This window comes from Pagrus pagrus (genome assembly GCF_965226575.1).
Source record: "Pagrus pagrus genome assembly, chromosome: 2".
NCBI lineage: Eukaryota > Metazoa > Chordata > Actinopteri > Spariformes > Sparidae > Pagrus > Pagrus pagrus.
Window position 1 is genome coordinate 36,802,699 of NC_140186.1, and position 13,647 is coordinate 36,816,345.

Consider the following 13,647-nt stretch of genomic DNA (forward strand, 5'->3'; position numbering starts at 1 on the left):
GTCCCTAATCAATGAAAAGTGTGGATATATCTGCGCGGCGCCAGGGCGCGCCTAATGACCATCAGTTTTTATCACCTGGTCCAAGGCAAAGCATAGAGTATCATCACGAGACTGTTCGAGTGGAAAATCTTCCATGGAGTCTAGCAAGGGAACCTGCGCCGGTTCCTCCTCCCCGTCTGCAGCGTCGGACAACCTCACGTCACCACTGAGCACCGCACACATATCCCATGTCCCTACCAGTCGTGGCTGCACCCCCACACATTGCCCCACTATGGCGCAGCTCTCCTGAGCCCTCCCCACCCCTCTCTCTCTCGCAGCAGCACCTCGACCACGCCCACCTCCACAGTTAGCTTGCTCAACCAGAGCTGCATCGATGAAACTATCGTCAGCACTGGAGTCCACCAGAATGGTCACGTGAAGTAGAGATCAAGTAGAGTGGTCAAGTAGAGAGTCACGTGACCACCAAAGTGAGGCAGGGAGGCTGATCCGATGAGAAGAGCTAAAGGAGGAGGTCTGGCTCATCAGTGTGCTCTCCTGCACTGATGAGCCTACTCTTTTAGTTTAGTTGGCAGGAGGCAATGAGGTGACCAGGCAAACCACAGTAGATACAAATTTGGTTTTGGAAAAGTCTTTGGCGTGCAGCAGGTGATAGACGAGTTCGACCAAGTTGCATGGGGACCTCCAAGACAGCAGGGGGAGCTCCAACCGGGCCAGTGAGTCGGGACACAGGGCTTTGTTCATGGAATGTGAGAGTCTGAGTCTGAGGTGAGTGTGGAGTCAACCTGCGTGGTCTGGAAGTTCTCTCCCTGTGCCTCTCTCTGAGTCTATTGTCTATCCGAATAGCTAGGGAGATAGCTTCCTCTAAGGCCTCGAATACATATCGCTAAGCTAGCTCATCCTGCAGTTCATCATTTAACCTGTTGTGTAATGACTTCTTATTCTTTGTTTGTTCAAAAAGGTTTTTCAGATCATCTCCAGGAGTCCTCAAAAGCTGAGTGCTGTAATGCTTTTATTGCCGGCAGCAAAAACATGAGATCAAACAGACAAAAGTCCATAAAAAAATGATCTGGCTTGGAATACAGAGTGCTTTCCTTATATTCACTAAGACAGGGCGGTGGGCCCCATGACTAATTCAATCACTCTTCTTTATTCAACTCCTCATTACTCCCTCAGCTACTCCCAGCTCAAAGAAGAGCTGCACTTCCTGCTCCACATTCAGTAGTCGCCTCATTGCTTTGACACACAAAGCAAAAAAATGACTACACTACACACTAAACACACTACACTACACCCTAACTATACACTCCAAACGTGCTAAATGTCACAAATCTCTCAAATCTCAAAACTCGCTATCACTAATGCTGTCTCTCTTTCGCCGCCGTCACTGCAGACTGACTTTCTCCTCTTCCTCAGCAACCAAATGCCATGCATTGCCATATCGTTTTTTGATTGATGTGGTTGATGTGGTACATTTTTCCACCAATAAGAAAGGGGGTAGCCATGTTTTGCTTGCAAACACTGTCTGCTTGCAAGCACTGTCCTTAGAATAGCCCGTTTTTACCATTTCTTCCTGCACCAAACGCGCACCAAACGTGATGACAATAGTCAGGAAAAAGCATGGCGTAAATTATTTATCTTAAGTCTGGTTTTACTTGGCCTATCAACACAATTTAAAAACTGGTATATCGTTTCAAGTCCACACTTTCGACACAAGTTGAAACTGAGACTCGGCGAGGCTGCGTCTTGCTGCTACGTCATCTTAAAATGGTCATGTGATTTGGACGCGCCGGTGCGTCTGTCGACTTCAGAGGGTTAAACTTCCTTCGGAGTGATATGGCTGGCGCTCGCTAATGAGGTGTTCGTCCTTGAGTGAATTCAGCTGCCTTTAAAGCTACAAAAGCCTGCTGTAAGACCTCTGAAATGGTCTAACATGGCGTCGACCCAAAAATTCATTAGGCTCTACAGAAGCGCTCTACAGAATATGGCATTAAGCTTTGTCTGAACTCCTCTCCACCCCTCCTCTGAGTCTCTGCTAGTTTTACATTACAGCGCTTCAACTGTTGGGTGCTTATTCAGTCAGCTGGTGTGGAATAACATACAGTTTTATCCATCTATCATATCTTCACACATGAATTAACACACACACAGCCATTATTATCGATTGATTATTACTTATTTTGATTATATTATTCTACAAACCCTCTAATTAAAACCCTCATCAGAGCTTGTGCATTCCACCCATTCTGTGTTGCTCATATGTGAAAATTGAGTAAGCTGCAGCTGACTGTGATAAATAACATAAGGTTAGAAGGCAGTCCCCTGCCTCAGGACCCTAACTGGATGTTTGAAAATCTTACGTAACTCACTGATGTAAGTTGTGAAATATGAGTCTAGAATTTCAGATCTACTCCAGACCTGCCAAAATGTATGCATTTTTTGTACTCGGCATGCATTTTGACCCTTAAGTATGCTTGTACAAATTGCTGCTCTCCAGGTACACATTTTGTTGCATCTCGCAGTTCGCCGGTTTCAGTTTCTATGCAGGTTCAATCCATGAAGTTGATTCTGCCGCTGAGCCACAACAATCTGCGTGTAAGTGGAGTGAAAAGCTTTTGGCCAATCAGAGCGCTACATTTTAACACCCCTGCCCACCTGCCCCTCCTAGCTTTGCGTGTTCAATTCAATTCAGTGCCTCAAGCAAGCCAGGGTGGCCGGATAACCGATCCCTCTTTGCCCGCTTGCTGTCACTGCTAATCGCTTGACTTATCTCTAGGGTAACTTGAAGGCTGTTGATCAAATACTAGAGACACTTGGAGCAGGAATTGACCACAGGCACCCAGATCACCGGAGTAATGTTTAGGGGGGGGAACAAAGGGCTCTCTTGTGGGGTGAGACGAGGTCAGCACAGGGGCTCTGTGAACAGGTGGAGGCTTGCTCTGATGAGTGTAGAGTGGCATGTGGACCTGCGTAGAGGAGTGCAGTGGGTGAGTCCGTGGCAGGCAGAGGTTCAGAGCTGGTGAGTGGCTCGGAGCGATCCGAGGCTGGTGAGACTGGTGGTAGAGGTGCACGGAGATTACGAATAACAGTTTAGATGTTTGTTAGAAAGAAATGATCTGATCCAGGGAATATTTCTGAGATGGTAGAAGTTGTATTGAACTACTCAATTTACATGATTGTCTAAACTGAGGGATTGATCAAAAATTACACAGAGATTTCTGCAATATGGATTTACTATTTGGGACAGAGATCCAAGACTTTGATATTTGGAAGTTAGCGCTATCTTGTCCTATGATCAATAGCTCTATGTTATCAGCATTAAGCTGCATACATTTTGTGACATCAACTTTTGGATGTCATGAAGGCAATTTAGCAGATTAACAGTTATTTGTTGTATCACAGTTTAAATAGATTGAGTATCATCTGCATACAAATGGAAACTGAAACTATGTCTGCAAATAAGTGGCCACTGAATTGTCAGTCTTTTGTAGTTCCATTCGTCATTCACGTTACGGGGTAAAAAGGTGTGTTCCCAGGAATCTGTATAGCAAGCAAAATTGAAACAGGAGAAACTAGCAGGAGTAGGTTTATTTCAGTCTGGTGGTCTTTATTACCTGGCAGAGGAGTGTGTACAGTGTCTGTGTGATGAGTTAGCATGCGCATCAGTGTGGAATTCGACTCGGCAAATAACTGTGCATGAAATAGTAACGCTGATATCAGAGAGACAACAAGGCTGACCACGTTTGAGAAAGTTTTGCACCCTTGGTAGTGAGGTATGTTTGTTCTAAGTGTGGACTGTAAATAAGATGTTAATTCTGTGAAACACTATTGATATTTACTGTGTATGGTGTTTTACTTGAATAAACCTGTAAGGAAAGTTATATGTGCTAATTTGAACAGCACTTGAATATTCCCCGTTTTCTGTATACATGTGTTTGGTTGTTTGAGGTTATTAAAACAGTTGACAAGCTGTGTATAGCTGTGCAAGTGTAAATACTACACTCCAAAAACTACACTGTCCAAAATTAAGGACATGTTTATAATGATGTTATGTCAAACACTTAGATTTTGTCTTTCCATTTTATTTTATTTTTTTAGTTCTTAGTTTCATGGTGCTCGAAGAGATCCCAGATTAAACAAAGGCACCCGTTTGGAGCCTCTCTGTTTTTATTATTGTTGCCAAGGGATACTACAGGGCATGTAAATTGAAAAGAGGGTCGGACCTAGCACCGACCCCTGGGGCACCTCATAGTGGATGTCCACTTTAGGTATGACCTAAACCTTTGTAGAGCTGTGCCATTCATACCCACCCAGGTTTGGAGAAAGTCCAAAAAGATGTCATGGTCAACAGTATGGAATGTTGCACTTAAATCTAGGAGGACAAGAATGGATTTATGGCCTGCATTGGCTGACAGCAACAAGTAATTTAAAACCGTAAGAAGCACAGTTTCAGTGCTGTGTTTTTTTTCTTGTCTTTTTAAAAGAGGTTGAACCAGGGCAGTCTAAAAAAATTCAGGAGCAGAACCTACTGAATGCAAGCAGTTTAAAATTTTAAAATAGAGGGGGGAACTACGGTTGAAAACTTCCTTTAAAAATTTTGCAGGGAGAAGATCTAAAGGACAAGTTGAGGGTTTCATTTTCATGACCAGATCAGTTAGCGATGTTAAGGAAATGGGATTAAATGAACAGAGGGATACTTAAAATGGCTTCTTGACTATGATGCGGAAATCTGGAGGAGAGAAGAATCGTCTGATATTGGTGACCTTTTGAGTGAAGTAGGAAAGAAATTTTGGTCGCACTTTATTTTACAGTACATTAATAAGACGTAACAGGCCGTACTTTCTATCAAATTAGACAAAAACAATATGCTAATAAGAAGTAACAAGCCGTACTTTGTATCAAATTAGACAAAAACAATAGCTAATAAGACGTAACAAGCCGTACTTTGTATCAAATTAGACAAGTAGAAATAATGTAATGTTAATTAGACAGTAAACGAGACAAAGTTAAACTATTATTAGACACCATATAGACTACCCAAATTATGCTGTAATCAGAAACCGCATATAAAGCCTTATTACTTACAATATAGGCTACTATACTGAGACACTATTATACCAAACTATACTGTGATTACAAACCAAATCGGAGATCCTAATACACTTTTAGACACCATTTCACAAGATCTTTGTTCAATTACAAATCACACACAATGCCATATTAGATATTAGACGCTATTCTACCCTCACTACCGAATAATGCATTTAATGCTACCAACATCGGCCTATAGCTTAATTAGACAAATGTACTGCCATATTATATCAGACATGGCCTTTATAATAGGCTATTTGGACAAAACACAGAGTTCTGAGGAAAATACATTTATTTGAACTTTACTTAACATAGTTTCACTTTCTTACAGAGTCATTTAGATCATTAGAAGAAAACAGCACCCTAACTAAAGTCAAACCACATCGGTTAACATCTGGTCGCTACTACACACGTCCCTGGTAACCTGGATGTTCTCCGGAGTCTTGTGGAGTTTGTAGGTGGCTCCCTCGACGCTCTACTCCCATAGTTAAGACATCAGACCATTTAAAGCCATGTCACTATCCAACCCCAGTAACATTAGACATTGCATCTTTATTTCCCATTGTTAGACCCTTATTAGAGTCTTATTAGACATAGGTAGACGATAATTAGTGGCACATTACAACAGAACTGCACTGTAAAATAAAGTGGTCCTCCTCACTGTTAGACACTTATTAGAGTCTTATTAGACTTACTTAGAGGATTATTAGTCGCACATTACAACAGAACTGCACTGTAAAATAAAGTGGTCCTCCTTACTGTTAGACCCTTATTAGAATCTTATTAGACTTACTTAGAGGATTATTAGTGGCACATTACAACAGAACTGCACTGTAAAATAAAGTGGTCCTCCTTACAGTTAGACACTTATTAGAGTCTTATTAGACTTACTTAGAGGATAATAGTGGCACATTACAACAAAACTGCACTGTAAAATAAAGTGGTCCTCCTCACTGTTAGACCCTTATTAGAGTCTTATTAGACTTACTTAGAGGATAATAGTGGCACATTACAACAGAACTGCACTGTAAAATGACGTGGTCCTCCTCACTGTTAGACACTTATTAGAGTCTTATTAGACTTACTTAGAGGATAATAGTGGCACATTACAACAAAACTGCACTGTAAAATAAAGTGGTCCTCCTCACTGTTAGACCCTTATTAGAGTCTTATTAGACTTACTTAGAGGATAATAGTGGCACATTACAACAGAACTGCACTGTAAAATGAAGTGGTCCTCCTCACTGTTAGACACTTATTAGAGTCTTATTAGACTTACTTAGAGGATAATAGTGGCACATTACAACAGAACTGCACTGTAAAATAAAGTGGTCCTCCTCACTGTTAGACCCTTATTAGAGTCTTATTAGACTTACTTAGAGGATAATAGTGGCACATTACAACAAAACTGCACTGTAAAATGAAGTGGTCCTCCTCACTGTTAGACCCGTATTAGAGTCTTATTAGACTTACTTAGAGGATAATAGTGGCACATTACAACAGAACTGCACTGTAAAATAAAGTGGTCCTCCTCACTGTTAGACACTTATTAGAGTCTTATTAGACTTACTTAGAGGATAATAGTGGCACATTACAACAAAACTGCACTGTAAAATAAAGTGGTCCTCCTCACTGTTAGACCCTTATTAGAGTCTTATTAGACTTACTTAGAGGATAATTGTGGCACATTACAACAGAACTGCACTGTAAAATGAAGTGGTCCTCCTCACTGTTAGACACTTATTAGAGTCTTATTAGACTTACTTAGAGGATAATAGTGGCACATTACAACAAAACTGCACCGTAAAATAAAGTGGTCCTCCTCACTGTTAGACCCGTATTAGAGTCTTATTAGACTAACTTAGAGGATAATAGTGGCACATTACAACAGAACTGCACTGTAAAATGAAGTGGTCCCCCTCACTGTTAAGACAGTTATTAGTACTACTTTCGTAGAGGGTCGCTTTTCAGACCCTTGTGGACGGCCTCCAGTGCTCCAGAGCCCCGCCAGCATAGGGCTAAAGGGCGCTGTGCGGCTCATGATGCGTCACTGTGGCCGTCTCTTCACACAGGGGCCTCCGCAGCTGTTCGTAGCCGAGCTCCAGCTCAAACACGCTGATGGTCGCTCTCTGGAATCCTTCTCTGGAGGTTTGCTGAAGCTTCCAGAAAAACAAATTTATCTCCTAAATTGAGGAACAGATGTCAGTCAAATAACTGAACTGCCCAGTGACGTTCACTGAACAGCTAACCAGTGTAGCATCCCCAGCTGAATGATGGTCAGACTCTCTAACTAATGGTCCAAAGTGTTTAATGCAGGAACCTTGTACACTTGAAAACTAAAAAAATAAAGGTAGGCCTAATCATCTTCCTTCATGCCCTTTTTGCATCATAAATTCACTCCAAATAAAATTATGTATTTTTGTATTTAGCTGCTTCAATCACTGTTACATTCATGGAAAAAATCACATTTTAATCTGCTTTAACTTAAATGAAAACCTCTATTAGAGGGCTGTAATACAAACCACACAAAATGCGTTTCTTTATATTAATAAACAGAGAAATGAAACGACCAGCCTCATCTCTGTTCTTCTGACCCGACAGGATAGCTGAGCTAATGCTAATTAGCGTTTCCGCTAGCTCAAACAAGCTATATCAAACTGTACACAACCATAAAAGTTACCGTGATCTGAACTAAACATTAAACATATTATGAAACGATATGACAACAAACCTTGTGCCCTTCATCAGCCAGGTGCTAAGTAAACAAAATGATTGTTTTCATCACTTTCAGCAAACACCGTGCAGGTACACTTCCAACACGCAGACACTATCCACAACAACACCGGATGTTTTCAGTTCACAGAGAGACGCTTTCAAAATAAAAGTCCCGCATTTAGCGTCTAATATACAGGTAATCAATGAAATAATAACCCGGCTGCAAACAATGGCCGCGTTTCCCAGATTCGTTAAGAAGCTCTTAAGTGCTAAGATCTTCTTAGGAGCGCTCTTAAGAACGCTGTGAAAGAAGGATGCGTTTCCCAGAGTCGCTCTTAGCTTAAGAAGATCTTTCGCTAAGAAGGAAATGTAAGATCGAGCTGACCCACTCTTAACAGCCTTCTTAGCGACCAAATGCTCAGTGATCAAGCCGCGTCAGGGAAATTTATATCCTCCACTTTGCGAAATAATAAAACAATGCTCAGTGTTGAAATGCGCTCATAGCTGCGGACCACTGGCGCAAGAAAAAAAAATAAGAAAATGGTAGATGAAAAAAAACCTTTTTATTGAATTACACGTTTAAGTTTTCCGCAACATCTGCATATGAGTTTATAGTACTACACATAAAAAAAAAAAAACAACCCTGTGGCATTTCACAGATATCAAGGGAACAGATGTATTAAACTCAGCTGAACCTCATCCAGAGAGGCTTCCCCTGCTACTCTGCGTTGCCAAAGTCCGCGCGTGTGAGAAACCATGGCTGCAATACAGCACATTCTCCCTGCGAACCAACAGCGTCGCCGTGCGCGAAGCCAGACGGTTTACATAAATGCATACGTGCGTCAGGGGTTCCGCGGGTCATTCCGACATTCCGCCACTCCGACATTGACGTCTAGTTGTCGTAATGGCGGCACTTCCCTTGATTAAAAAGGTCCCACCACTCCGACAATTTTTGTTTCCATTGTCGGAATGGCGGTACTTTCCCTTTTTGGAAACGTTCCGCCATTCCGACATAAGGTCATTAATGTAGGCTAATAACTATTATCACATCAACCGCCTCCGCCCATCTCTCTCCTCTAACAGCACTTCGACTCTGGTCAACGCCTTGTCACATCCCGTCTCGATTATAAAATGCATTGTTATTATTATTATTATTATTATTATTATTATTATTATTATTATTATTATGATTATACTGCTTGGTGTTTCTTTGTCCTGAAGGGACAATAAAAAATACATTCCGAACATATTTGATACTGTTTAATTATTACACCATATAGTGTGAAAATTGGCGTCAAATTCACTAATGCTGACCTTTAAAATAAATCAGCGACGATTTACCTTGCATTTAAATTTACATTCACATTGAATTCAACTGAAGCCTTGCTGTAGCCTACTCCCTGCATCCTCGCTGTCTACATTCCATTTTTTCCCAGATTCATATGGCAGTGTAATCAAACGACCTCATTAACAGGTGTTTAACAGTGACCCACACTCGGAGGCATGAATCAAAGCAGTAGTCTCATCGCTGCAAGGCTTGCGTGCGTGGCAGTCAGTAAACGAGTCCCTTTTTACTTAAAAAAAAATAGCCTCCCGTCTTGAAGTAGCTTGTAATATCATGCATAAAAAGGAATAATCAGAAGGCCAAAACTGTGTGATGATTCAAGGGATTGTTTTCTCCAATGAACTGGGTGATTAGCATGCAGCTTGTTTCGATTGCACAGCTATCAAGTATTTAATGTTTATAATTGCACCCAATGAGGAGGACACCGTAGTTATGTTATATAAAGGCAAACAATTAATTAAGTGAATTAATTTCAAAATGTAACGACAGGCCTATTGCCCTGGACGTTACTCAGGGGGCCGCGCACTGCGGTTATGGCGGAGAGTACAATTCAGCACCATGGACAGCTGCCTGAATATGTACAGACAATGGCCGCGTTTCCCAGATTCGTTAAGAAGCTCTTAAGTGCTAAGATCTTCTTAGGAGCGCTCTTAAGAACGCTGTGAAAGAAGGATGCGTTTCCCAGAGTCGCTCTTAGCTTAAGAAGATCTTTCACTAAGAAGGAAGTGTAAGATCGAGCTGACCCACTCTTAACAGCCTTCTTAGCGACCAAATGCTCAGTGATCAAGCCGCGTCAGGGAAATTTATATCCTCCACTTTTCGAAATAAGAAAACAATGCTCAATGTTGAAATGCGCTCATAGCTGCGGACCACTGGCGCAAGAAAAGATCAACTTTTTATTGAATTACACGTTTAAGTTTTCCACACACATCTGCATATATGAGTTTATACTACATATAAAAAAACAACCCTGTGGCATTTCACAGATATCAAGGAAACAGGCTTCATCTGCTACTCTGCGTTGCCAAAGTCCGTGCGTGTGAGAAACCACGGCTGCAATACAGCACATTTTCGCTGCGAACCAACAGCGTCGCCGTGCGCGAAGCCAGACGGTTTACATAGAAGCATACGTGCACGTACACTGGACGTGCTGCCAGACCGGGCTGTCCAGGCAAAGTACCGGCTGCCCCATGCGGAGATCCAACGGCTGATGCAATTTTGGCCTCAGCCCGGAGGCGCAGCTCCTGGCTGCGCTGCGTATTTACGCAGTGGGGAGCTTCCTGGAGGTGGTTGGGGACGGCACCCTCATTCCAATACACAATCCCTCCCTGGTGGATCCGTGCTGGATCGGTAGAAAGCACTACGCGGCCATCCACACACACACACACACACACACACACACACACACACACACACACATGCTTTTGGGTTCTGTTGATCTGTGTGTAATTGTTCATTATATGCCGCCTGTGATGGGCGCGTTTTGAGTTCAGTGAAATACACAGACAAAGTAGCGACTTAATTTAATGCTTCCCTGGACGCACCAGTAGCGCGAGCCTAGGTCCACCTGCAGCAGGACGGCGTTGTGCCAGTTCTCCTTATATCCTTATTATAAGGGACATTGTTACAAACTGACATCGGAGTGTGTGACTGTAAATGGCGAGACTTTGTGTTTGTTTATTTATTAAGCTTCCACTGACTGTATCACATCTGTACACATGTCTTTAAACATGAGGGGGGAAAAAAGCCTTGTCGGAATGGCGGAACGAAACTGTCGGAATGGCAGGATGTTTGCATGTCGGAATAGTGGTATGTAGGAATGGTGACATGTCTGAATAGTGAAATGTCGGAATGCCGGTATGTCGAAATGGCAGCATGTCGGAATGGCAGCATGTAACCGTGCGTCAGCACTTCTCCCCACTGGACGTGCTGTCAGACCGGGCTGTCCAGGCAAAGTACCGGCTGCCCCGTGCGGAGATTCAACGGCCGTTGGATCTCTTTGCCTGGACAGCCCGGTCTGACAGCGCACACACACACACACACACTTATGCGCTGATAAAGAGGTGGGTGATCGATTTGCCTGGCATCGATTGATTCAGCACAGCAGCAGCGCGGTGGACAGCTCCCATTAAGAGCTTCTTAAGAAGATTCTTTGGCTTGATCTTAAGGTTCTCCTAAGAAGGCAGTTAAGAACGCATCTGGGAAACACCCGTATCTTAGCGCTCCTTCTTAGCCGAACCCCTCTTAAGAGCCTTCTTAAGTCCTTAAGAACGATCGAATCTGGGAAACGCGGCCAATATCAGTAAACTAAATGAAAACAACATGTTCTTAGAAACAAGTGTGTTTTGTCCGACTACTGTAAAGGCCATGTCTGATATAATAAATTTAAATTTAAAATAACTTTAAATTTCCGAGCCATTGTTGCACAGCAACTACACAGCCACATAGTTTACACAAGGGATCAGCTGTTTGCTATGAAGCAGGCCGGCAGGGCGTCCAGATCAACAGACATCCCCGAAGAGATCTGCAGAAGGACACACAGAGGCTGCAGGGGAGGAATAAAGCAGCGGAATCAAAGAGCAAGGTTGAGACAAGAGAGGCTTATGGAGAAGAGGAGTTATAAGCCGTGTCTTCCCTCTCTCACCTTGGACAACGTGAGATCGCTGGCTAATAAGACGGAGGAGCTAACGGTGCTAGCCAGGAGTCAGAGGGAGTACCAGGAGTGTAGTTTAATGTGCTTTATGGAGACATGGCTGCACCAGGACATTCCTGATGACAATGTTTCCATTGTTGGCTATTGACCATCTGACTGGCAGACCACAGTGTGTGCGCTTACAACACTGTGCGTCAGACAGAGTGGTCAGCAACACCGGGGCCCCACAGGGGACTGTCCTCTCTCCCTTCCTTCATCAGTGAGGGTGATGAGGATGAGTACAGGACTACTGTGTACAACTTTGTCACATGGTGTAATCAGAACCATCTGCAGCTCAATGTGACAAGGACAAGGAATTTGTTGTGGACCTGAGGAGGACCAAGGTGCCGTTGACCCGTTTCCATCCAGGAGGTCAGTGTGGACATTGTAGACTATTATAAGTATCTGGGGGCAGCAGGCTGAGGGTAGCGGATGCCAAAAGACTGAACAGACTGATCAGCAAGGCCAGTGACATTGTTGGTGGAGCTGGACTCTCTGATGGTGGTGTCAGAGAGGAGGACGCTGTCCAAGTTGCATGTCATCTTGGACAATGGCTCCCATCCAATCCATGACGTTGTCACAGGAGTACATTCAGTACTAGACTGATTCCACCAAGACGCACCACAGAGCACCACAGGAAATCATTCCTGCCTGTGGCCATCAAACTGTTCAACTCCTCCATCCTCGATTGTCAGACACTTATTACACTGCATATTATTATTATTATTATTATTATTACACTGTATATATGGATATATTCTAGGAGAATGTAAATTTCATGCATGCAATTTCCCCTCTGGGATCAATAAAGTATTTCTGATTCTGATTGAAGGGCTTAGCACAACTGGTTGTATTGACAAAGGAATTGTGATTAAGTTGGATATGACAGGAGTTGAAAACAAATGCTGCTGACCTTTGTACACAGTTGTTGGTCTTCGACCACAAATGGTAGTTCTCCTCCGGAGGACAGGACAAAGATGACAGAGACGGAGACTTTGGAGCAGGAGGACCCTTATATCAGCTTATGTCAGCTATACCATTAAAGTTTCTCCAGCAATGGTTTTAGGAAATTAATCATTTATATACAAGCTTTTTGTGGCAGGAAAAGAATCCCAGAAATAACTAAGCATGCCCAAAAAATGGGCGTAGGTGTTTCTGATGTACATTTTATTACTAAGCATAAAATGTAAAATAATGTCAAATGTAAGAAGTTGTATGGTGGAAAATTTGGTAAATATTAAGTTTCACATGTAATAGTCCTGTCCTGTCCAATACTTATGTGTTATGTATAGTGTAGTGAAGAAGTCAGCTGCTGTTAACGCTAATAAGATTTATGACAATACAAGTCAAATACAAATACACATTCATTTTCCTATGAGGTTCCTGGTAATCTATTGTCTTCATGTGGCTTTGTCATTAATCACTCATGCTGCTCCCCTTACACACATAACCTGACCGGACATATACTCAGTGTGTGGATCATTTTTAGACATCAGATGTCTTGAACAGTATCTCTGTAGGCAAACTGATGATGTGTGGCAAACTCAAACATAGCTATGGGTCTTATTATCAAACTGTGGGTCAGATTTATGGATCATGCAATATTTTGACATCTTTGTAAAGTGTAACAGTGACTCCCACTTCAAGTGTGGACACTTTTATTTAGCAGAGCGAGAGAACACGATAGCACAGCTTTTCCTTAAACAATCACCTTACAATTGTTTGACTGCCTGAAAGGATGATTATGTGTATAATACTGTACATTACTTTTATATCCTACAAAATGTGTCCATTCAAATCAGCTAAA

The 13,647-nt window shown here is 42.5% G+C and overlaps 1 protein-coding gene across 1 annotated transcript in view; it reads left to right on the forward strand.

The window, feature by feature from the left end:
• Positions 1-13,647, forward strand: part of LOC311265262 (glycine receptor subunit beta-like) — a 264,340-nt gene that overhangs the window by 243,186 nt on the left and 7,507 nt on the right. The gene's annotated exons all lie outside the window — the stretch shown is intronic.